A 26,776-nucleotide genomic window follows, 5' to 3' on the forward strand; every position below is an offset into this window, starting at 1 on the left:
GTGGAAAATTTGTTAGAAGATAGAAGTCCTCTTAGATTTTGGCCCTAAATTCAAATCTTGGTTAGTGGTGAATGAAAATTCCCCTTAAAATTTAAAATACAGTGATATAAAGTTTTAAAATTAGTTAAATTTTAGTCAATTTCATTAAACACTATAACAGTTATTTACCTTTAACCTGTTTCTGGGGTAATTTTACATTGATTCCCTCTCTTCATTGATTCTCTCTTTATCAGATTCCTTGAGAGGCCCCTGTCATCACTGTCAGTATCATCATCATCATCATCATCATCATCATCATGGAACGGATTCCTCTGGAAGATTCTAGGAAAATAAAAAAATGGATGGGGAGACACTTAGATGAGTGTGTGCGTATACACTGAGAACAATTATTAGACGTTAGATGCACAATATCCATTCCATTTAGAGAAGAATGTGGTCATGAAATCCTGATGTGGTGAACGAAGGAAGCAGTGGGAACAGGATGGTCAGTGGAAAGGAGGAGGAAGTGAGCAAAGCTGGGAGCATAGATCCTCTGTTAGGAGACCAGCAAATTGGTGTGAATGAAGGGACTATGGTGGCAGAACAATGTGTCCCTCACCCCCACAGGGAAGCCACCTGTGACATGTTACTCTGGACAGTAAAAGGGATGACAGGCATTTTAGGACAAACATCTTAAAAAATCTTAGAGGATTTCCTTCTAATTTGTCTATTAGCCTTCTAAACCCATAATACGTTGTTAAAGATTAGTTCCAGGTTACAAATAAACAGGATCTGTATAATCTCACCAGACGTACTGAATGTGGAAAGACTAAGGAAGAAAAACAAAAAGCCGTTCACAAGTGTCTTGAACCTTTAATTGCTTACGAGAGGAAATGTTACCCAAGGTGAGTGTCATAGCCACATACATAATGCCTGAGTGGGGTGGGACAAGGGGATCCTGAGATGAGGTGATAGGGAGAGTAGCCTGGATTTTCCAGGTGGGCCCAGTGTAATCACAGGGGTCTTTACAAGCATAGGACATTTCCCATCTGAGTTTAGGATCAGAGGGAGGTACAGCCATGGAGCAATGTTCAGAAAGGCTGCTGGCCATGAAGATGAAGGAAATCGTGTGGCACAAGCTAAGGAAGGTGGGTGAAAGCTGGAAACTGGAAAAAAACAAACAAGGAAACATTTTCTTCTAGACCCTCTAGAAGGAAAGAACACTGCTGGTACCTTGAATTTAGCCCAATGAGAACTGTGTTGGATCTCTGACCTCCACAGCCATAAGCTGATAAATCTGTGCTGGTTTAAGCTATTAAGCTTATAGGAATTTGTTACAGTGGTAATATAAAAATAACATAGTGAGTGGTAGTGTAAGGGATTAAAGGTCTAGGATGCGATGTGGAGAGGATTCTGACATTTAAACCTAAAAAACGAGGTGAAGCGGGAAAGTGTTTTAAGGAAGACCTACCTGGCAGGGCTGTTAAGCCGACTGTTTGGAGTGAGGAGAGCATTGGAGTAGAGGAATCAATTAAATCTCTACCAGAAAAATAAGGAATAAAATCTAACAGGGCTTCAGTGTTAGTGGATGTAGGAATGGAAATGGGCAGAGAGATATAAACATTACTTTGAAATCAGTTACATGTTTGATGACTGCATTTTGGGGAGAGTTAGCCGATATGTGGACTGAAAGTTTGCATCCCCTCAAAATCCGTATGTCAAAACCCCATCTCCCAGGGTGATGGTATTGGGAGGTGGGGCCTTTGGGAAGTGATTAGTAGGATAAAATGAGGTCAAGAGAGTAGAGCCCTCATGAATGGGATTAGGGCACTTATAAGGGGCCCTAGATTGCTTGCTTCTCTCTGCTGTCCACCCTATGAAGATAGTGGGAAGACTGCCATCTTCAAGCCATGAAGGCAATCCTCTCCCAGATACCTTGATCTTGAATGTCTCAGCCCCCAAAACTTGAGGAATATGTTGCTTGTTTAAGCCACCTGACCCATGGAAATTTTTACAGCATCCCAGACTGACTAAGACAGTGGATTATGCCTCCGGGTTTGAAACTGATTGCCTGGAGAATGCTGAAACACAGGGAAGTGGGCAGCACAGACATTAAATCACTTAATCTTGCCAGCACAGTAGGAGATAGAGTCTACATATTCTTCACCATTAAAAGGTTTGGAAAAAGAGGCACAAATAAGTAAAATAACAACAACAACAACAACAACAAAAACAACAACAACAACAATAATAATAAAAATTTCTCCAAGATTCACACAGAACCCCACAGAGGCAGAGTGAGAATTTATACTCAGGCAGGCTGGCCCCGGAGACCCTGCTCATAACTACTATATCAAATGGCCTGGCTTATGTTGATCTTTATTTTTCAACTGTGATATGACGGTACTGTGTCCAGTAACTTATAACTTCAAAATACCTCACTATAAGGGAATCATTAGTCATGGGCGTTACAAACCACAGAAAGCTAGACATACAAAAATAAACTGTTAGGGCAAGAAAACCACTAATGTTTCTAAACATCATACGTGCTGAACATTTGCTGTAAAATGTTTATTTATAATTCTGCCTGGCTACAGAATAACTTCATAATTCTGCATGTGGCTGGTGGCTCACATGTTGGACATCACAGGCCTAGAGAACTGAAATGACTTGCCGAGCCTCACACAGGAAGCTCATGGTGGAATCAGATCTACAATCTGGGACTATTCTTTCTTATCCAGCAAGTCCTTCATGGAGGCTTAGAAGCTTCTCTTTTTGTGCCCAGCTGTCTATCCATGCTTATGACATATTGTCAGGTGTCTCAGCCTGCTCCTGAATATCAGCCAGTACACACTTCTGGTCTTTTCTGACCATGTAATATCTCTTAGCAATTTTGGTGACATCAGTTCTTATCTGGAAGGGTAGTGGCTAGAGATGTAAATGTGTCCACAGGAGCAGACAGACAACTTTTTCATAAACATAGCAGGAGTGGTCAAGAAAAGAAAAAGTCAGGAAGAAAGACCAGCAGAAGCAAGTCATTTAATATACCAAATGAATACTTTCAATGTTTGGTTGTGTTACTGAGTCCAAACTCATTCTGCTCACTGTAGGACAGGCCAATAAATTGGAAGACCACGTTTTGTGGCAAGAAGTAGCATGTTTAATTGGAAAACCAGCTGACTGAGGAGATGGCAGAGTAATTGTCCTGGAGAACCATCTTCCCCTAGTCACAATTCAGGCTCCTTTTATATTAAAAAGGGGAAGGGGGTGTGCTTGGTTGTTGGAAATATCTTGGTGTAGAAATCCTTTGTTGTTAGAATCCTTTGTAGTTGCAGCTGTCCACCTGGGTCAGATTCCTGTAAACCTCCAACAAAACAAATGTTATTTTCTGTTCGGCAACATGTTATCTTTATAAGAATGGAAAAGTGTTAATATCCTTAAAGGTCAAAGCCTTGAGAATAGGTTCTCCTGTGTATTTCAGGCTCCAGGCAACATTGTTTTATAAAAGGTGCAGAACCAACAAGACTAAGCCTCGGAAACAGGACACAGGCTCAAAGTCAAAGAAAAAGATGTAATATGGAGTCAGATTTGTTCTTTCCTATTACAATAGTGCCATGGAAAAACCACTTTGGGCAGCTTTTTGTGGGGCCCTGGAGGATTTCTCTCTCAGCCTCTGGGCATCTCTGTGGAAAACCCTTCCTAGCTTTCTGGCCTGCTGGAAACCCATTCCACCTGATTTGCCCTGAAGATGTGTTCTGTTAATAACTCATTTATACTCCTTGGAAAACAACTCAATAAAAACTCAATTGGTTTTCCACCAGCTCCCCTGGGCAGGGGTCAGGGTTAGCATGTTATTATTTTATAAAAAATATACATAATAAATGAAGTCATAAAACAGCACTGGGCACATAGGAGAGAGTCAATAAATGCTTCCTGGCTTAAAGCAAAAGTGACGGCTCAGTTTTCCATGGCTGGTGTACTTGCTGATTTAGTTACTCCTTCCCTCCATTACACTATTTTTTTTAACTGAAAAAGAAACCCATGCGTATGATAAAAAAAAAAAAACAAAATCAAACAGCACAAAAATACACAAGGGAAAGGTTTCCCTCATCCTTTGTTCTCTCAGCCCTCCCTGGAGATGCCACTGTTTACAATCCTTTGTGAGCTTTTCCAAATATTTTATGCACATTTCAACCTATGTATGTAAATTCCTTTAAAGTTTTACTTATTTTTAACCTAAAAGGATTTAAATCCTCAAGTGGCTTCTGCCTCGATAAAAGCAAAGAACACATCAGACTCTGTATTAGATCTGTTCCTTGACTTTAACCCTGTGCTCTGTTTCCTAGGCTTAGTCTTGCTGGTTCTGCACCTTCTGTAAAACAATGTTGCCTAGAGCCTGAAATAGACAGGAGACACTATTCTGAAGTCTGTGACCTTTAAGGATATTAACATTTTTCCATTCATATAAAGATAACAAGTTGCAGAATAGAAAATAACGTTTGTTTTGTTGGAGGTTTACAGGGATCTGATCCAGGCGGATAGCTGCAAGAACAAAGAATTCTAACAAAAAATTCCTAACCAAGAAGTTTGCAACAACCAAGCGAGTAGGAAAAGATCCTGAAATCTGACTTGGGGAGATGGTTTTCCAGGACATTAGTTTGCCATCTACGTCTATAGAAACTTGCTATTCCATACCCCAACACCTGGTCTCCTGATTTATTGGCCTGTCCTGCATTGAGGAGAATGAGTTTGGACTCGAGAACACTCCTATGTACATAGCAAGCTGGGCACTGGAACTGAGGACAGCTCTCCCACACCCAGGGACCTACTGTGAGCCCTTCATTGTTCCACTATGGTGGAAAGTGGTTTACCCAGGAGAGATGGGGACTATGCACCGACACTTGGGCAGTCTGCTCTGTCTGGGTCTCTGAACTTGTACCTCCCGCTCCCTGCCAGCACAACACCTGGGACAGTGCAGCTAAGGCAAAGGTCATGCCTGCCTCAGTTTCCCGGCCTGTAAAAGGGGAATTTATACTCATTCCCAAGGTAGTTCTAGGCGACAACGCCTGTGGGTGTCTGGTTCCGGGAGCAACAGGAAGCCCAGCTCCTCTTGGGGGCAACAGGTGTGATCCCCGTAGGGGTTCTGCAGGGCCTTGGCTGGAGGGCTTGACCAGGGAGGTGTAATTTGAGCTTCTGGCCTTGAGGGGCTAGAGAAGGGCATGGAGGCAGGACTGGCACCTCCTTCGGGGTGCCCTTGAAGGTAAAGCTTTTTCTCTTCATCTCTGCTACTCCCCCCCTTCTCTCTCTAGATCTGTCACTTCTCCTTGCTCCTCCTCAGTCCATCTCTCTCCCTCCACTTTTCCCTTCCTCTCCTACTCCTCCCATCTTCTCCCCCTCCCATCTTCTCCCTCCCTTGATTCCCCAGTGTATCTCGCAAAACCCAGAGCCCAGAGCGGATCGCTCGCCCTCCCGCCCATGCCCAAGGTTGGATGCCAGCTGGACCGCCGGTCCGAATCTCCAGCTCCGAGCCAGGTATCAGCCCCAGTGGCTGCTCGGATCTGTCGCCCGGTAGGCCTTTGGCTCCTGTCCCGTGTCGGGGCCTCCGGCTGTGTAAATGGAAGGCTGGGACCTCTGGGGAAGGGGGTCCGCCTGTCACAGCCTGTGAGGGCTCGAGTCAGCAATTGTCCAGCTGAGGGGCTAGCACCAGCCCCCTCTGCCTGCGCCACCTGCCCCGGCGCCCAGACCACACCTGTCCAGGGCTGGGCACTAACCTGCCGGGGACATGGCCACCCCCGTCCATACTGCGGCCCGCACTTGCCACCTCTTGTCGCAGCCAGGCTCCCCTCAGTCCGCGGCCTGCGCCCCCTTCCGCTCTCCCACCGCGGGTCCCCTCCTCCTGGGCTTCCTCTCCTAGGCCACAGACCCCGCCCCGCCCCTAGGCCGGCTGTGTCCAGGGCCGGCGGGATCTGCGGAGCCGGGCGAGGGCGGGGACACTGTCTGGGACTGGCCTCCGAGCGGGGCTGCAGCCCGCGACCCCAGCCGCTTTCCCTGCCCCGCCACCACTAAACTGCACTCCTCTCCCTTTCCCTGTCCCCGAGGTCCAGCCCAGTGGCGTGGACGCTGTTCCCTGGGGCTGAGATCCTCTGGCTGTAAAGCCCAGCTTCTCCTGGCAGAGACTTGGGAAAAGAGAGCGCCAATGGTGAGCATGCTTCTTTCTCCTCCCTCAGTGTTTCTGCCCCAGGTAAATACCCTTAATACTTTTTCTGTTATTAGGATGGTGGTGCTTGTTGATGTCACATGTTTTTATAGTGAGCGTGATCACAGTGTTGAAAGCAGGGCTTGGTTCACTTAAAAATGAGCTGAGGAGTAGGGGCAGGGCTATACTTAATATGTTTGAGTTGTTCTGCAGGAGCTAAGGCCCCCACCCTGGTGGAGGATGGTAACTTCAGGCTGAGCATGAGATTCCTGGAACACGGCCCTATTACCTACCACCAACTAGTCAGAAGAAAGTCACACACCTGGAAGCCCTCAAGCCTCATTTTACCTATTAAAAACCTTACCCTGATAAAAAGAAAAGAAAAAAATTCACCTCAAAAACCATCAGAGATTTCAGGGGTTTTGAGCACGAGCCACTGTTTTCCTTGTTTGGCCCTGCAGTAAAAACTTTTTCTACTCCAAAAACAAACAAAAAAAAACAAAACAAAAAAAAAAAGAGATGACAGCATGAGGCTGTGACATTCTCCATCCTCCCATCTCCCAGGGTGTAACATATGACCATAGATTTTAAAAAGATACAGTCCTTAACTAGTCCAGCCCAACTAGTGTGGGTTAACAGGTGCAGCACCATCAGAGGCATTTTGGAGACCCAGGAACATTGCAGTCCTAAAGATCTCCTGGCAAATTTTTGTTTGGTTTGTTTTTTTGTTTTTCTTAAATTGTGGGGCAGACTAGTAATATAGAGGGAAAAATAGTGGTCCACAAATATTTTTTCGTAGAACAGCTTTATTGCGATATTTTTAACACACTGTGAAGTTCACCCATTTAAATGGTACCATTAAGCGGCTTTTAGTATATTCACAGTGGTGGAACCATTATTATTCCAGAACGTTTTCATCACTTCAGAAAGAACAGTGGAAATGAATGATCTATCCACCCCTCCCCAGTGGTGGTTCTAAAGAAGTTTCCTGGCTGTTCCTGACCCTAAATTAACTTGTTACATTCCATAAAAAATCTGGTAGGAATTTAATCAGAATTGCATTGTATCAGAACAGGAAGAATTAATGTCTTTATGGCATAAATTTTTCTACCCATAAATGTATCTGGGACCCAATCTTTTCATCTGTACAGAGCCTGGCCTATGGAAAGTCTTCACTAATTTGTTGGTTCTGTGAATAATGAGATTTTATATATCGTTGGTTGCAACTGTAGCTTTTTACGAAAGAGAAAAGTAACCTCAGTGAAGCCAATTGACTCCCTGATGGTCAGAAAGAGTGACAGCCATTGCTGGAGTGATTGAGTGGACTTGGTGCTTGCAACCAGTGTTCTCCACCACCTACAGCTAAGGGGATTACAGAGTTCTTTTATTTATTTTTTATTTATTTTTTTAATTATTTTTAAAATTCTTATTTTTTATTAAAGTGTAATCAGTTTACAATACTAGTTTCAGGTGTACAGCAGAGATTCAGTTATATATATACATATGTACATGTATATTATTCAGATAGTTTTCAGTACAACTCATTAAAAGAAATTGAGTATAGTTCCGTGTGCTATACAGAAGGTCTTTGTCATTTATTTATTTTATATATAGTAATGTGTATCTGATCATACTAAACTCCTAAACTGTCCCTCCCCCTTTCCCACATGCTAACCACAGTTTGCTATGCCCATGAGTATTTCTAGCAACATCCTTTTTGCTAGTAATATATGCTGGTTATCTGCCTTCATTTTCAGTAATTCCATCTTATTTGTGGGCGTTTTTCTTCTGGTGGGCCTGCATGTGGTTTGCACACGTGTTCATAGAGATCTGTATTTGGGAGAACTCCAGGCCTCGTGTAGTGCCTGGCACGGAGCTCCCACTGAGCTCATGCTTGAACTGGGAAAAACCATATAAAAGTTGGAATTTCCACTGTGGTTGAGACCTCAGGTTTCTATAACCTGTTTAGCCCACGTTAATGTTGGCAGCCCCCATACTGGATAATTTGGTGGAACTGCATGGTATGATGGTGTAGAGAGAGGGCTTGTATGCTTCTTCTCTTTCCTTTTTCTAACACTCATTCTCCTGGGACTCCCACATCCTTCCCCAGCAGTGCCCAGGGCTGGCTTGGTGCTGCGCTGAAGCAAGATTTGTAAATAAGGCCCTTTCCTCATCTCTTCTGAGCCTCCGTTTCCTTCTCTGCACAATGAGGGCTTAGACTAGATAAGTGCTTTTAGGTTTCTTTTAAACCCTTGTCTCCTTTTAAGAAACAGAGAACTCAAATCTTTGCTCCAACCCTAATTCTTCAGATTTTGATACATCGTCCAAGGGGGTGACACAGCTCTTTGTGGAAAGTTAATGTGACTTTGGTTCTTTCCAGGTAGCACAGAAAAGACTTAAGAGATTTATTGCAGGAAGGGGGCAGGAGGGGGGCAGTATGTCACACTTTCTAGTGTGAGAACTGGAGCAGGGGCTTGGATTTAAATACAACCTCTGACGTGGCCTCTCTATAATCTTGCACAATTAGATAAACCTCTCTTTTCCTCCGTTTCTTCATGTGTCAATTTCGAGTGATATTATTTTAGGTTTTTGTGAAACAATATACACATAAGCCAATTGTGTTTCAGTAGAAACCTGACCTGTTAGAGAATCAGGGGTTTCTTAAAAAAAAAAAAAAATCTTGTCCATAGCACTCTATGTGTATGTGTAATTTGAATTTCATGGAGTGTGTGGGTTGAGACTAAGTTCTATCATGGGACAGGTGGCCCCTGGGTCTGGGGGCCCCAGTTTCCTCCTCCTCCCCAGGTCTCTTCCTCTCAGTCCAGGATGAAGTTCCTGCCGTTAGAATTACACAGAGTTCTTGTGGATATGGCTTTTAATTTTATTGTTTCACTGGGGAGGGCTGCTGTCATATTTTCCATGGTCAGGTTTTGGTGACCTGAAGGCTATGCAATTGGGTATTCCTATTTAAGTATAAGAAAAGAAAGTTACAAACACAAAATTAGACCTAGGGTGGAGGCAGGGGCTCTTGGAAGTGGGGACCATTACCTTTGTTAGCTTCAGGTGCAGTGGCCTCTGGCCATGAGGACCCATCCTTGTGCTCTGGAGTTGGAGGGAACAGTGGGCTCCGTGGGAATATTTACTGAGTGTATCTCATGGGCTGTGCATTGTCCTATTTGTACTGTGTGTTCCTTATTTAAGACAGTGAGCTCATTTAATCTCAATAGACTCTTTAATAAAATTGGAGTTTTTATTTTGAGATGTAAGGTAGATTCCCATGCAGTTGTAAGAGATAATATAGAGAGAGTCTATGGACTCTTTGCCCAATTTTCTTTCATGATTCCATCTTGCAAAATTGTAGTACGATTTGTTATTGACTCACTAAACCTTTGAGGTTTGTGTTATTACTCCCATTTCTATTCATGAATAAACTGGGGTTTAGAGAAGCACACAGGCCTGCCCAGGTCACCCACGTGGTTAGTGTAGAGTCGGGTGGAACGTGGGTAAAGGATTTCCAGGCAGTACCATTGTGATGGTCTGTGGCAGGGGCAGCATTCACTTGCGTGTTTATTCATTCACTCAACAAACATTTATTGAGAAACTTCTGTGGGTCAGATGCTTTCATAGGGTTATCGAATTCTTCAGCAGTACTGAGAATCAGGTAATGTTTTCTTTTTTTTTAATCTGAGAAATTTAGCTCTGAGAGGTTATAACCACCCGCAAAGGAAATATAGCTCATAAAGTAGGAATAGTAAATGTGTACAGTCCCCCATTTTTTATGCAGATTGTACCCAAAGCATTTTACATTTGCAAACTTCCATAATCCAGATATATTCTTGTAAGGCAAGGATTTTTTTTTTTTTTAATTTAGGTATAGTCAAGTTTACAATGTTGTGTCAATTGCAAGGCCTTTTTTAGAATTTTGAATTAAAAAAAATTAATATTTGATGTGGGCAATTGGGTATATTTATTTGTTTCATTTTTTTTAATGGAGGTACCAGAGATTGAACCCAGGACCACATACATGCTAAGCATGGGCTCTGCCGCAGAACTGTACCCTCCTCCCCAAGGAAAGTTTTCTTATCCATTATTCTGCAGCTTAGAAGTTCAAATAAATTGGAGTTGAAATCCAGATCTTTTGATCCCACTGTGGTTCTTTTCTTTATATTCTGCTGAAGGGGGTTGGGGAAAGCAGTTCCTTTGTTCATTCTTTAATTCAGCATTTTTGAGCACTGACTTTGCATCAAGGCCTGGCTAGGTGTTGGAAACTGAAAACAAGAAATGACCCTTTTCTGCAGGGGCTGGAAGCCTAGACCAAAGGCTGGGTAATGTGATCCGAGCTATGGTAACCATGTGCAGACGCTGAGGACAAACTGTACCGCTGGCTTTGCTTGGGCTTCCCTGCCTTACGGCTGCTACACACCAGGTCACCACATCCCAGAAGGGCCTGCAGCCCACAGCAGAGTGTGTACCTCAGTCTCCTCTCTCCTCTCAGCAGGGCCTGCAAAATGAGCATCCCTACTATGTGCAGTGTGCTGAGGACAACCAGAACCTCCATGTGGTGGTCCAACCTGTTGGGGATCGTCTCAGAGGAGAATTTCTATTGCATCTATAAGTGAATCACCTCGGTGAGCCAGATCGGACCATGTGACTCCCAGTGGGCACTCTGTATCCACTACAGGCACAACTGCAGGCCCAAGGATGGGTGGAGCAACTTCCAGACCCACTGCAAGGTGTGGGCCTTGTCACCATCACCGACTGCCTCTTGGACAAGACATTCGAGAAGCTCCACATGCAGAGGAGCTGTATGGCACCAGGCTCTAAGACCCTCAGCTCTTTGCCTTTGGACTGCATGGGGAGGTGGTCAAGCAGCCGCCCACTGATGTGGCCTTCAACCTACAAGGCCTGCAGAGTGGTGGAGAAGAGTGTCGAGGACATCATCAAGTCACTTTTCATCGTGCTCGTGTCCAAGAGCCTGGACGGGGCCCCCGACAATTCTAGGGACAAGATCCCCCTCCCCTGCATCCTGTTTGAGCAGGAGGACTTGGTGGGTCTGGACACAGACAGCAGATAAGACTACCTGGAGGCCGACTGCCCTGGCTGTGTGCCGGGTTGCTTCCCTACATCCAGAAAGGGATTGGCAAGGAGGAGGGCTGTCTTGAAGCCAAGGGGGGAGGGAGGGGCATCCCGCCAGTTTTCAGGCGTTTAAAAGTGAATCCGCCTTTGTTTCACAGAGATCCTTTTAGGGTTAGTGTGGACACTGACTCTCCCTTTTCAGCCAGGACCCCTGGTGGGATCCCTGGAGTTGCTGTCCAATAGAGAAGCCACAGCCACTTATGTTAGGAGCACTGTGGGTTTCTAAGTTTTGCTTGTTCCTCTTTTTCTGCTTTTTCCGTTTTCTCTCGGAACTCCCTGTGAGCATGTTGTTGGGTCTGAAAATGTAGGCTGTGCACACCCTGCGTTGGAAATAGCGAGATTGCCCTCCGTGCTTCCTCCATCGCTTTAAAAAGCAGAAATGTAATGGTAGCCTTGATTCATGTATTATCTCAGTCATGTTTTTATTTTCTAATTTTTTGGAATTTTTGCTTTCTTAGCATGTCACCTGCTGGTGTTTGATACCTGGTAGAATCCTTGCTTTGAGAAACATGTTTGGTCCTCCTTACATTTGGTGACAAATTAGCCCTTTTTAATTTTGTTTGTTTTGAGGAGGTGAGATGCTAACTGACTTAGGCGGCTTCTGAGGGATGTTTTTCACTTGTATTTTCACTTGGAAAGTCAAAGTCTGCAGCACCTTGGTTGATTCTGGCTTTTACACAAACGTGCTCAGCACGCGGTTCCTGGCTGTCGCTGTGTGACGTGCATGACGGCGCTTCCTGGCCGGCGGTCACTGGTGAGGAAGTGGCCAGCTCGGGGGTGAGCAGCTTCAGGGGGCGCTATTGGAGGAAGTAGTCACGGGGTTTTCTTTTGCTTTTCCCTTCCCCATGCCATTTACTTTACTTTGTCCTCGTAAAGGCCCAGAAGCGGGTCTAAAATCCATCTCACACTTTTACTCCCTTTACGAGGCTGGTTTCTCTGAGTATCAGGATAACATGGTCTTCTGCTAAGTAGCTGGCTCACCTGGATCTGGTGGACACAGGGACCTCTAAAAGGGACCGTAGCTTCCTCTCTGCTTCAGCCAGTGGGCATTCAGAGCCGGGTCTGTGGTTTGCCTCAGCAGTCGTGCAGGCCTCCCTGCACCAACCTTTACTTTTAACTCATTTTGGCAGTAAATAGCTGACTCTGTGTCTGTTGCAGCTGATGTCCACCACTGACGGCCATGTCGTTAGTTTGAGGTAGTGGGACTTCAACACCCAAGTCAGCCGTGGAGGTAGATGCTTTGGCCGACCTAGGACCTTGCATTTTCACCCCCCCAAGCTGCTTCATCTCACCCGAGTGAAGGGTTTGGCCACCACCTTCATGCTGAACATGAGACCTTGTTTCTCCTTTCATGCTCTGGTCCAAATGTGGACACTTCATGCTTCACTGACTCGGTCACACTTGAGACAGGCTAAACTTTCTGAAAGAGTCCATCACATTCTCGGGGGGAACAGCATAGAAGTAAGTGTCAAAATAGAAGGAGTCTAGGCTGTCTGGGTTGGCAAATGCAAGCTGGGATTGTGATGGCTGGGCTGTGACCTGGACACAGGCCTTTCCCATGGCTCCCGAGAGCCCAGGGGTTGGAGTGAGGACAGCCTTGCCTGGGTTCCTCCATCCTCACTTGCTCACTGACGTGTGTGTCTGCTAACCAGGAGCTCCCCCAGACCTCAGGCCCTTCGAATTTCAGACCACGGGAGAACATTGAATCCCATCTCCTGGGCCTCCTTTATGAGAATCCAGTGCCTTCTGAGGTGACCTGTGCCAGGAGATGCCTCCCCCTCCAGGGAGTACCCTTCAGAGGACTGTGACTCACTGTACCGTGCTGTGAGCTTGCAGAGTTCTGGCCGCAGTCTCTGCAGAACCAGACATGAGATGAGCTTAGCGACGGAAATGACAGGACCAAATCCAGGGCAGGGCTGGTGTTAGGGAACAGGGGAAATTGAATTTGACCTCAAACACCTATGTGGGTGCTGGGGTTGTTAATAAATGGGAACACGGGAGTTACCTGCAAGGAGCTGAATTACATAGTAAATGGTGGACATGAGGCATTTTAAGATGCCATTTGTCATCCAAGTTATGAATTCAAAGAGGCATTCCTGTCTATGAGGCTGGGGCTCAGGTGAAGGAGCCAGACTAGAGTTACACGTTGGGAGTCGTCATTCTTAGCTGGTGTTCACAGCCGTGCATGTGGATTAGCTCATCTCGAGATGTACAGACTGAGGCTGAGGGAGGGCAGGGCTGTGCCTGGTCTGGAGGAAAGCCCAGACCATGCTGCCTTGGTGTGTCAGTCAACAGCATTTGCGATTTTCAGAGCAATGCCATTTAGCCTCAAGGGGCCTGGGAGGGGGGCACTGCCACCCAGGAAGAAATCAGAAGGGAGGGTCCTGGCCACATGTGCATCTCAGGAAGATGCGGAAGCCGCAAGATCTGGGTGAGACACATACTCAGAAGATGGAATTGCAGTGGGGAGTGGGGAGAAGGTAGTCACACTAACTTGTGAGGGAGGGAGGGAGGCCTGGGTAGCCCCCACCCCAGCGGAATCCCTTTCCGCTTTCCACAAACCAAAGGTGATCAAACAGAGAATCTGAGGTGAGAGTGGATGGGGGTTGGGAGGGGAGCCAACCTGGAGAATGGTGGTTGGAAAGTTCTGGAATATTCTCCCTGCCAAGTAGACTTAAAAAAAAAAATCCCTTAAAAACACGGATAGTGACTAGGGAGGAGGCAGTTTTTTTTCTGGCCTCTTAAGGGTAAGGCATGTATCCAGGGATACACAGAAGAATCGGGCAGTTTGTCCTGGGGGCTTGACCCTTACCAGGGGGAACAGTGCAAGTTTAAAGGGGGAGAAGGGCAGCAGAGGGAAACTAGCCAGGCCCAGTGTCAAGTACCAGGCGGCTGCCCTACTTGCGTGTTGCATTCACATCCATGCCTCCCAGGTGGGCTGTGGCAGCCGCCTTTTGCAGATTGGGAAGACTTCTCAGAGGGGTTAAAGATTTGTTCCGTTTAGAGGCTAGTAAATGCTGTAGCAGGATTCAAGCAGGGCCTTGTCAGAGTTCAAGGGCATGTTTTCTCTACTAATTCCGTTAACTCCCTGTTGTACGTGGAATGGTGAAGTGGGTCAGTTTTGGGGTCTTTCAGAAAAAGTGCGATTTAAGTGCCTCAGGACTGTTTCACAAAGCTCAGTGTTCTTTGATGATTCGGAAGCACCGCAGTGCTTTACACCCCACAGATGTAAGGTCTTACTCCTTTGAGGATGACATGGTTGCAAATGACATACAGGTGCAAAACCAGACTTAGCAGCTTCTGAAGGGAAACTCTCCAGTTCTCCCTTGATCGGCTATCTTCCGCGGGATGTACCTGCTGCAGCGTAGGCCTGAGCTTTCCGTATGGAGTGAGCGTTTGGTATCCAATATTAGCATAAAATGATCAGATGGAGAAAATCGACGTTGACAGTTTATTTTTGGGTTTCATTAGACAAGATGCGCTATCAGTTAATGGCCCAAATATATGAAATTGAGTACAGGACTTTGCATTTCTTACTTTCTACTTAGAGCTGTCTTCGTATTTAACATTGTCTGCTTTGGAACATCAGCTCCACCACCAGGGCACCTGTCAGTGTGTTGGTGTGATTGCATTTACACAGGGCATGTAATCTGGGCTTCCGTGGTCCCAAATGCTCCAGTGCAATATCAAGGGCTGTAGTCATCACTTTGTCATGCAAATACTTCTAAAACTATATGATGCCAAAAAAAAAAAAAAAAAAAGGAGACAGAGAGAAATTACATTTATCAAAGTTCCTTTGGATTCTAACTGCAAACTGTTGTTGAGCAGCTGCGGTTTCCTTTGCATATGAGTACATATATTTCTTTGCATGTCACTTGGTTTTTGGACTAGAACACCAAGCTCTTGCTTTCCACAAGCGACAAAAATAGAAGCCAAATTGCACACATATGAAATATTTTATTGTTTTTTTCTGAGAAAGACTCCTTGAATTTGGGACTTGGGCTGTGATTTTGCTTTTTGCTTTTCCCACCCCTCTGATCATCTCTCACTCCTTCTTCTCACGTGGCCTTCAAGAGTTCGTGTTCTCAAAGGAGCAGGTGGACAAACACCCAGTTGGTCATTATGCAGTGCTGTGTAGAGGGAGCCCAGCCAAGAGCTACAGGACATTATCAGAGAGGACTTCCTAGAGGAAATGTACTCTACATTCCGTTGTGAGAACAGAGTAAGAATCAGCCAGGAGAAGGGGTCAAGAGGGTGGCTCAGGTGGCAGAAGCAGCCCGGGTAGAAACCTGGAGGCTTGTGGGTGGGGACTAGGGGAGACTGCCTTGTGCAGTCCAGGGTGGAGGCTGCCCCTGCTGGGGAGGACACTGGAGAGGGCCTGGGGTGGAGGGCTTTGGAGGAGCTTGTTTTTTTACTAGAACTGACAGAGGAGGCAGTGAAGTGTGTCAGCAGGAAATGACCCTCAGGAGAGGTATTGCTGGCTTTGCTTCTGATGTTCCACAGAAAGAAGGGGTCGGGACCGGTGAGAGCAGATCTGTCTGTCCCTTTGAGACCCACCCCTTCATTCATTTATTCATAACACGCCCACTTCTAAGTGTCTAGGGGAGAGGGGTGAACTGGCAGTAGTAAGCAAAATGTATTTGCTTCTTGCGAGCGTAGCAGTGTCTGAAGTTGATTTAGCTTGGAATGTTCTAGGAACACAGCAGGGAAACCTAAACCAAAGTGCGGGGATTGGAGGCAGGGAAGGTTTCCTTGAGAAACAATCAGAATGAGCCTGGAGGCAGGTGGGAAGTAGCTAGGCATCAGGTCAGGGGGCCCCTGAGATCACTGGGGACCTGGGTACCGCGGTGAGGCTGGGAGATGAGAGGCAGAGGCGGTGGTGGGGCTAGAATTGTACCAGCGAACCTCTGGAGTGATGTAATCAAATCTTGCTTTGGGAAAGCTGCCCTGCTCGCTCTCTCTCTCTCTTGCTCGCTTTCTCGCTCTCTCACTCTCTGGCTGTCTCACTCTCGCTCTTGCTGTGTATGTGTGTGTGTGTGTGTGTGTGTGTGTGTGTGTGTGTGTGTGGTGGGGAGGAGGGGGTGGGTGCCACTGAGTGGGAGGGTCATTAGAAGACCATTCACAGGCTGGGAGGCGACCAGTGGGAGAGGGGCGTCAGGGCTGCGTGGGGACAACAGGGACAGTGTGGATGTAGTATTTCCTTATGGGGAGGGCTTGTTAGCGGGGCCGCCCTCGCGGTGCCTTGTGGCTGGAAGAAAGCAGATGGTGGCAGCCAGGCTGAATTTCCTCTTCTGTCCTTCCCTGCTTTGTGTGATGGTCTTAGCTCAGCCAATATTTGAAACAGAAGAGCTTAATTCCAGGGAAGCCCAGGACTTTGTTGAGCTTGTTCAAGTGATAGGATTTAGGTTTGTGTTGAGATCTGCACGTTCACTTAGCTAGAAATTCACCGTCTTTTGCATTTCCATAGGGGTTTTTATTCTTGATAAAGATTGCTTTCTTGGTGAAGGAAATTGAATGTAGCTGCTCTTTTTCTCAAAAATATCTTATCTTTAAAGAAATTTAATATTCAAAAGAATAGGAATATTCTGAAATGATAAAGTAAGGCTTCGGTGTAGTTTCTTTGGTTTCAGAGTTGACACGGAATTAGAGCCTTTGCATTACTTAATAGCACATATTTGTCAGTATTTAAAGAGCTGTTAGTGAGCGCCCCAGGCCCCAGCTCTCAAAGCATCATTAGATCTTGCTCTGAAATTGTGAATTTGTAAAGATCTTGTTTGCAGAATCCAAGCAGTTAGTTTATAATATGCATCATAGCTCTTTTTATAAAATAATAGGTTAAAAGTTAAGAAAGTAGAAGATAGATATTAAAGCTGAAACATAAACATTCTTGTGCTAATGTTGCGACTGGAAATTTTGAAAAGAAAAATCCTGTAATGTCATCTACATGAAATACTTATATGTCTATCACATTTGAAAAATAACTACACAGTGTTTTTCTAAATCAGAACCATTGCAGCTCAGATACTGGCAGTGATGGTTGCTGGTTTTCAATTGTAGAGTCTAAATTTGCATTCTTTGCCCTTTTTTTTTTTTTTTTTTTTTGTAGTGAGAGGGTTGAGTAGTGCTTTGCCAGCATGCTTTCGGGGCAATTTTGGGGCAGACGTTGTGCACCAGCAGTGAGACATTTCTGTGCATTTTTCTTTCTGGACATCCCCAGGGCGCATGCAGAAACACGAGGGGGTTTGTGCCTGCAGGCCGGAATGCTTCAGGACTCCCTGGTCCATCACCATTTGTTCTGGAGCTGCTCCGGTCAGTGAATGACTTTCTGTGGCTTGGAGGTAAGGTGGTCTGATGCAGATGATCAGATGTTTAGTTAAAGTGCTATTACTTGAAATAAGAGAAAACCTTGAAACACAGCTCTAAAAATACAGGATGAGGGAGGAGAATTGGATGAGCTGCTTGCAGTAGGGGGTCTTCTCAGGTGACTCCCTCACAGTGATTTCTGCCAATATCCGCCCCAGCCCTGCACGTTAGTCCTGCCGAAGCAAGCATGCCCTTTGCTCAGAAACGCGCTGAATTTCCTTGTGTCTCTGTGTGTTGGCTTTTTTAAAGCACATCTTGCCCTTTGCTTTGAATGAAATTCTTGTTAGGAATCTCTTAAACTCATTCTTCCAGACCTCGTCCATATGTAGCTGCTGAGTGGATGAACAGAATACAATATCTCCATGTAGTGGAATATTATTCAGACATAAGAATGAATAAAAAAGAAAAAAAAAGGGGGGGTGAAAAAGGCCACCTGCTCTGGGAAGTCCACCCTGACGGCTCAGCCCGCCCTTTTCCCTTTGAAACCCCACCCCTTATACTCCTCTCTATTTGATAGTACTTACCACCTTCTAATAAACTATAAACTTTAAAAAAAATAAGATGCTAATACCACTTTGAAATGGATGACCGTTAATAACAGCATGTTAAGTAAAAGAAGCCAGACACAAAAGGCCACATATTGTTGATTTCAGTGATCTGAAATGTCCAGAATTGGCACATGCAGAGGCAGAGGGCAGATGATGCTTGCGAGGGGCTGACTGGACAGGAGGATGGGGAGTGACTGCTAATGGACAGGGGATTTCTTTTGGGGTGATGGAGTGTTCTGGAAATGGATGATGGTAAGGGCTGCACAACTGTGAATATACAGAAAGCTGCTGAATTGTACCCCTTTAAGTGGGTAAGTTTTAAAATATGTGAATTATATCTCAATTATAAAACACCGGAAAAAAAAAAAAAACTCAGTCAAAGGACAGTCTCTCCTGGGCCTGCCCCGCAGTGGGTTCTGTCAGTCTCCCTCTGTGCTTGAGATGCTTGTGACGTGGTTTTCTCCTGCAGGTACTGTCTCCTGGAGGTGGGAGCGGGAGGCACGGTCCATGTGTCTCCATCATCTAGCATGTTGTAGATGTTCCCTAAATGTTTGTTAATAAATGCTCTGGGGGTAAGGACTAAAATGGGGCTCTTTCCTGGAAGAAGCTGTCAGCTCAGAGGGCCTGCCAGCCACTTAGGATAAATACGGGTCAGAGTGAAGTAACAAAATTCTCTGATAGAAGTTTAACAATGAGCTGTAGTACACACTAAGTAGAAGAGATTCTTGAATGGGCTTACAATTCCTAATTTGGCTATTTAAAGAGTAGAGAGAAATAAAAGTGGGAAAGAGAAGAAATCAATGCAAGAGAAAAGAGAAAACATGTAAAAATAATTAAACTGAATGAGAAAAGGAAATGATGGGAGCTTGAGTACGTTGTATTGAAAGAGAAGTCTAAATCCTCGTGACTGATGGCTGGAGGGTAGCTGTGAGATTGTTCACTTCTCCAGGATGAGAACCCACCCGGGACCCTGACCCACATGGTGGTGACGGGCTGTCAGCTTCCTGCAGAGAACGGTGTCCTGTGTTCTTGGCCTCTCACCTTCAGTCCATTGGAAAGGTACAATGGAGCTTCCCGGGGGCTCCACGACGTGCGACACCACAGCAGACAGAGGGAAGAAGTGCTTGTGGTGACACGGCTCACTTGTGTTGAGCCAGACGGTAAGGAAATTTGTAAAACTGTAAAACGATGCCACTCTTCTGGCGTTTTGTTTTTGAAAATAGTTATCCTTCATAAAAACTTAACATTTAATGGGCTTATTATTTTAATAGGAATGAATACACAAAGTTTTAAATCCTTCTCTATTTTTCTTCATTTTTTTTTAATGGAGGTACTGGGGATTGAACCCAGGACCTCTTGCATGCTAAGCATGTGCTCTAACCCTGAGCAATATCCTTCTCCCCTAGTTTTACTTTTGAATATGATAAGTATCTGCAGGTGTAACCTGCACACACACACACACAAAAGCACTCTTTGAGATCCTCAGTGATTTTTCAGAGTGTCAGGGAGATCTAAGACAGAAAAGTTGGTGGCCCGCAGAGCTAAAGAATACAGATGAAGACTGTAGCCCAGCTTGTCAGGCATGTGGCTGCATAAGGTTCTCAGGGTGGAACTGCCAGAGAGAGGAGAGCAAAAAGATGTAGCTACTAATTGTGGCCGCGTTTGAGAAGGAGGCAGGCCAGTTAGATATTTATTCCAGGTGGGGCAGATGAATTTAGGGTGCAGGAGGTGGAAAGGTATTCTGGTCCTGCTTCAGGTGGTATTATTTTAAAACACTTTCATTTCGGGGTCCTTCCTGCTCAATCCATCTCTCTGCAGTGCCAGCATCTGGCCCAGAGCCTGCCACAGAGCGCACATTAGATTCTTGGTTAAATGAAGGACTGGATGGCCTGTTTCACGTGTGGGCTCAGTCCCTCAGTGGAACCCTGAGCATCGTGAGATTCTTCCATGTTGCCAGCCTTGACACGGGCGTGCAGAGCAGAAAAAGTGGCGTGTTCCTGTTTGTAACAAAACCAGAGATCTGTGGGTTTGATCTTTGGGGGGAAAATTGGCATTTCCACGTAATCAGACTGTCCAAATCATTCTTAGTCACTTCAGTCTGAGATGAGGATGGGCCGTAATTTTGTTCATTGTACTTTCATTTTAACGCCCAGCTGACCCTGAGGGGCTGTGTTCAGCCTCTGTCATCTGTCACTATCCTGCTGGGACTGATGGCCAAGCTGGGGCTCAGAGGTTCCAGGGCAGCTTACTTCCTGCCGAGGCAGCCAACAGACACCGCCCAGGTAAACTTTGACCGTACCTCTCTCCTGGGCTCGTTGTCAGTCCTTCAGCAAGCAGGAGTAATTTGTTATTGTCCCCTCAGTTAAGCTTGACTAAAGTTTAAATAAAGTATAAAATCCGTTGCGTCAAGAATCCTGCACAAGAGATATTCTCTTCTGATTTTACTGAATATGCATCGATCTTATTGAGTCTTATTGAATGATAATAATGGATTACAGTCATTGGTTGATTTCTGGAACAGATACATAACATTTCATGGTAGATCGACCTTGAACTTCTGGGTTCTTTTCATCCTGTGTATTTGCTGATGTTAATCCCAGATGTCAGTTTTAACAGCTGATTCAGGGCCTGGGGGCTGCTGCCTTTTTTCCTGGTTGAAGAATTTCTCTTACTGAGTGAAGTTAGATTTGGTTATGTTCATGAGCAGCTGCAGACAGCAAAGAATTTTTTTCAGGAGATGACCTGCAAATGATCGCTGAATGACTTTGACCCTTTGGGCCCCTAATGAATGAAATTGCCTCTAAAGGTTCAGGACATAGCTGTCATATCGCACAGGTTGCAAAGGTAATAACAGAATGCGGAGATCCAGGTGGGACACAGAGCTGCCAGGTGATTTTTCATCCATGAGTTGTTATTTATTTTTTTTTTATGGATTATTCCTTCCAAGGAGAAAGCCTCTGGTAGTAGATGTGTATTAGATGAGGAAATGCCTTAAATTTCCTTTTCCCTGATTTATTCCATCCCCCACCACCAACAAGTGGTACAGAGAACATTTATAATCCACCACTGAAGCTGCGCGGTCTGAACCTGGGTGCACCCTTTGTACGCAGTGAATCTGATGGTTCTTGAAGATAGGTTCATCATTCTTCCTCAGACCGTTCTTGTGGTTTCAGTGGGGTCTCAGCTACTGGAGAGGGAAGAGGCAGCCTGAGATGTGATAGAGGAGATCAGGTCTAGATGTCTCTGTTCCCCCTTTCCTGGGCTTGATTCTGACCTGAGGTCCCTCCCGTCAGTGTTGCTTCCACTGTGTTTATCCCTTGCCGTCGTCTCTGATGTCTCTGGGAGGAGGTTCCAGCTTTCTAAGCCCCCGGTCCTCTGCTCCCTCTCTCTGGGAGTGCCTGTTGTTGTGGGTGTCTTTGTTTTGTTGTCACCCTGCAATGTGAAGACTCCTCATGTGCTGAGGCCGTTCTACTCATGTGAGCAGTGAGGCTCAGAGACTTTGCAGAGTCGTGTTTCTTTTTCCCCCTTGCTGAGTGTACGTGAAAAAGGTTTAAGCCTGAGAAAGGGCTCTGTCTGCAGAAATGTCTTTATTTAGTTTTGCATGGTGTAAAAACCTTGAGAGCTTTTTAATCACTGAAGACAGTCTGTGGGGAAACAGTCAGTGAAGCCCAGGTGAGACCTGGAAGAGCCGCACTTCCCTCACTGCCATGGGAGGTGACTTCACCCCCGTTCAGGCAGTAAAGGGCCCAGACCTGTGAACAGAGGTGACATCATGAATACATATGTGTATCTGCTGCTTCACCTTGGGTGTTAATTTCAAGCTGAGGCAGTTTGTGGCGGCAGCCTCATCCTACATCAGGAATTTATGTGGAAGACCAGACAGACTTGATTAGTGCAGTATGAAGTTTCCATGAAATTAATGTCATTCTAGTAAGATAGGGAGTAGTTAAAGTGCCTTAAGCAGACAACCTTGAAGATTGTTTACATAGAATGTGTATTTTTACAACTCAGAATTCATATTGCCATGTAACCATCCACTAAAACTTTTAAATTTGAAGGAATCTGACCAGAACCATAAATTTAGAAAAACCAACATTAAATATTTTCAGGGAATAACCTTATATCATTTGTGATTGAAGAAAATTTTGATTTTTTTCTGTACTCTTAATAGGTTTTAAAATATCAAAACATTGATTTGACATGTCACTTTTTAAATAGAGAGAATAAACTTCAAGCTGTTTTAATATGTAACTAAATATTTTTGTATTTCAGCAAACTGGTGTGATTTCCTGACTCTTTGGGAAGTATTATTGCAAGACACTTAGATTACCTACTGTTGGAAAAATGCAGAAGTGACTTTTATGAATATAGGATTAATGCAGATCTGTTGGCATTTGACATAGTGCAAGACATGAGGACTAGGAGAGCTTTGCTGCTGATTGCCTGAAGGACAGATGCCGGGTCTCAGTCTCTCCTCCTGTAAAATGAAGAGGCTGGACTGGATTCTTTCCACTACTAAGATGAGTTTCCATGAGCCTATGTCTTTTGTTTATATTCAGGAGTATATACAATTTCAGATTAAATGCTGAATACCACTCCCTACCCTGAAGCAGAATTCAGTGTGTGCTAGATAAGCATTTAATTATCTGATTCTTCTTTCTTTTTTTTAATTTTATTTTACCTAGTTATAGTCATTTACAATGTTGTGTCAATTTCCAGTGTAGAGCACAATTTTTCAGTTATACATGAACATGCCTATATTCATTGTCACATTCTCTTTCACTGTAAGCTACCACAAGATCTTGTATATACTTCCCTGTTCAATACAGTATGTTCTTGTTTATCTATTCTATATATACCTGTCAGTATCTACAAATTTCAAACTCCCCGTCTATCCCTTCCCACCCCCCTCCTCCCTGGCAACCAAAAATTTGCATTCTTTCTTTATGAGACTGTTTCTCTTTTGTATTTACATTCATTTGTCCTTTTCTTTTCTTTTTAGATTCCACATATGAGTGATCTCATATGGTAGTATTTATCTGTCTCTTTCTGGATTACTTCGCTTAGAATCACATTCTCCAGGAACATCCATATTGCTGCAAATGACATTATGTTGTCATATTTATGGCTGAATAGTTATCCATTGTATAAATATACCACAACGTCTTCATCCACTCGTATGTTGATGGGCATTTAGGCTGCTTCCCTGTCTGGGCTATTGTAAATAGTGCTGCTATGAACATCGGGGTGCAAATGTCTTTTCAAAGTAGGGTTCCTTCCAGATATATGCCTAGGAGTGGGATTCCTGGGTCATATGGTAAGTCAATTCCTAGTCTTTTGAGGAATCTCAATACTGTTTTCCACACTGGCCGCACAAATCTGCATTCCCATCAGCAGTGTAGGAGGATTCCCTTTCCTCCACAGCCTCTCCAAAATTTGTCATTTGTGGATTTTTGAATGATGGACATTCTGGCTGGTGTGAGGTGATACCTCATTGTAGTTTTGATTTACATTTCTCTGATAATTAGTGAAATTGAGCATTTTTTCATGTGTCTATTGATCATTTGTATTTCTTCCTTGGAGAATTGGTTGTTTATGTCTTCTGCCGATTTTTGGATTTTTTTTTATATTAAACAGTATGAGCTGCTTATATATTCTGAAGATCAAGCCTTTGTCGGTTTCATCATTGCAAAAAGTTTCTCCCATTCCATAGACTTTCATTTTGTTTTGCTTATGCTTTCCTTGCCTGTGCAGAAGCTTGTAAGTTTCATTAGGTCCCATTTGTTTATTCTTGCTTTTATTTCTACTGCTTGGGTAGACTGCCCTAGGAGAACATTTTTGAGATGTATATCAGACAATGCATTGCCTAGGTTTTCTTCTAGGAGGTTTATTGTATCTTGTCTTACGTTTAAGTCTTTGATCCATTTTGAGATTATTTTTGTGTATGGTGTAAGGGAGTGTTCTAGCTTCATTGCTTTACATGCTGTTGTCCAGTATTCCCAACACCATTTGCTGAAGAGACTGTCTTTGTTCCATTGTACGTTCTTGCCTCCGTTGTCGAAGATTAGTTAATAAAAGTGTGTGGGTTCATTTCTGGGCTCTCTATTCCGTTCCATTGGTCCATATGTCTGTTTTTGTACCAATACCATGCTGTTTTGAATACTGTAGCTCTATAGTATTGTCTGAAGTCTGGGAGGGTTGTTCCTCCAGCTTCTTTTTTTTTCTTCAGTGATGCTTTGTCAATTCTAGGTCTTTTATGGTTCCATATAAATTTTATTAAGATTTGTTGCAGTTCTCTGAAATATGTCCTAATTAATTTGATAGGGATTGCATTAAATCTGTAGATTGCCTTTGGCAGTGTGACCATTTTAACAATATTGATTCTTCCAATCCAGGAAAATAGAATATCTTTTGTTTTTAATTTATTTTAAGCTCTATTGGGCTTAACATTCCTTGATTGTTTTTCCCCAATCGTATAGCAGGCAGGTAGCCTTGATGTGCCAACATTGCTTGGCTTATTTGACTAGATTGGGAGAGGAATGTAAATTTTAGCTTTCCATTGTTTTAATAAGATTTTCCCCCATAGATTTATCAGCAAGTCAGCAATATAAAGTTGTATCTTAGCTATCTGACCATCAGGGCCTCAACAATCAAGGATCAGACTGCTACATTTTAATCCCTGGGTTCTCCCTAGACCCACAACATCAATATTTGCTGGCTGTGTTGGCTATCGACTCGGCAGAGAGTAGAATTAATCATAGAAATGTCCGCTCCAGAATCAATTAAGCCTCTGAAAGATTTTTCTTGTATATAGACAGGATGTGAATCCAGAATCTTTTTGGTTAAAAACACCCCCACCTTTCCTGTCCTTCCAAACCCTTCGTTTCCTCGCACACTGTTGCTGACTCCTGCAGGGTAGTGTGGCAGCAGCGGCAGCTGAGCAGTTTTATTTTCTTTTTCTGCTTTTCATGGCTTTGTAGATGACATCATAACCTTAATTTCTCCTGTATAGTCACTATCTGTCTCCCCAGTATGAACCCGGACACCTTGAGTAGTTAAACTCGATCTTCCTAATAACAGGCCTACTGTCCCAGGAGGAAGAGTTCCATACATTTCTGTTTCTATTAATGATGGCTCCTCTCCTGGCATAAGAATAAGAGAATTTAAACAGGGGATATCGATGGAGGCACTCCCTGCGGTTGCTGGGGATAATTCCATGACATTGTGCTCTAATCTTTGTTCGTGCTGTCATGTACAGGGAACGCTACCTTTTGTCACGGGGCGGGAGCAAGCCCCTCTTGAAGTTTTCCTGAAGCATTGTCCCATCCTTATGCAACACAGACCTACATTGATTTGCCCAGTGATTTCCTTTTTCACATCTTGGACAGACTCCAGGAGATTTTTCCTTTTTATTTCACATAAAATTTTCTGGTGCAGCCTTTTGTTTTGTATTTCTTCATTCCTTTTTTGTATGACCAATTTTTCCACAGTTAAAATATTTGCCTTGAAAAGTTTTTCCTAATTTCAATCCTGCCATGGCTTGCAACATCATATTGGCCTTAAAACTTTCTGTTCCCAATCCCTGGTACAATTTTATATATTCAGTCAATGGAGCCTTCCCTTTAAAGGGACTGATAACCTTTTTGCTGTCCTCCTTAGCATTTTCATAATCAAGAAGTTGAAGAATTGTGTTTGCAGACTCCAGGCTTGTCTGAGTGGGAGATGGGATCAAGATGACCAGAGCAGAGTATACTGGGCAGGTCCCATACACCTGCCTCTGTCACTGCCATACCCCCAGACCCCTGACCTCACCACGCAAGCTTCCTGGGAGCAAGTTAACCAGGAGAATTGCATCCCTTGAACCTGGGGAAGCAGAAGCTGCCCCCAAGACAGGCCTCAGGGGAGATGGAAACCAATCCAGTAGCTCACACCCCACTTCTTATGCACATACTGAGAGTCCCTGCTGTGATAATGAGGACAGTGGGGGTTGGAGGTGCCCAAGACCATACTGGGCACAATACTCAGTAATTAATTCATTTACTTTAACCCTCACAAGCCCTTTATGAAGTTGGTGCATTTACTGTTTCCCTATTTGACAGATAAGGAAGCTGAGGTTGGAAGAGGAGTGACTTTTCTAATACTAATTACCAATGATGGAGGTGGGGCCCAGGTCATCCATCTCCAAAGCACAAAAATCTTAAAACACAGAGGATCCAGGAAAATGGGCATAGAATCTGATGGGAGACCCTTTTCCACTTGGTTACTTCTTCATCTGGTTTACCAAGGTGTTTTCACGTTCTTACTTGAAATGCTAAGACTATATTGACCTCTTTGCAAATTACAAACTGGATAGAAGAAGGTCAGACACCAGATGGCCCCGAGGTCCCTCTGACTCAGTGACATTGTGAACTGCTATAAATAACAGCCAGATACCCTTCAGTCTTCCACTTCAAAAAGATAAGCCAGCACGTTATGTCCAGTCATTGACTCCTGAAACTACAGGCTGTTTTCTCCCAGCTGACCTCCCCTTTGGTGGATATGTACAAAAATGATG

The 26,776-nt window shown here is 44.4% G+C and overlaps 1 long non-coding RNA gene across 4 annotated transcripts in view; it reads left to right on the forward strand.

Annotated features, from left to right (window-relative positions):
- LOC141574109 (uncharacterized) overlaps positions 1-24,302 on the forward strand; it is a 38,902-nt gene extending 14,600 nt beyond the window's left edge. For 3 of the 4 annotated variants that reach the window (XR_012500805.1, XR_012500806.1, XR_012500804.1), the window contains 4 exons: positions 17,529-17,649; positions 19,172-19,382; positions 20,376-20,504; positions 22,495-24,302. This is a non-coding gene — a long non-coding RNA (uncharacterized LOC141574109). The remainder of the gene's footprint in view (positions 1-17,528; positions 17,650-19,171; positions 19,383-20,375; positions 20,505-22,494) is intronic. The other variant, XR_012500807.1, reaches the window with a different exon arrangement.
- The last annotated feature ends 2,474 nt before the right edge of the window (positions 24,303-26,776 follow it).

This window comes from Camelus bactrianus, chromosome 19 (genome assembly GCF_048773025.1).
Source record: "Camelus bactrianus isolate YW-2024 breed Bactrian camel chromosome 19, ASM4877302v1, whole genome shotgun sequence".
In the NCBI taxonomy this organism is placed as follows: Eukaryota; Metazoa; Chordata; class Mammalia; order Artiodactyla; family Camelidae; genus Camelus; species Camelus bactrianus.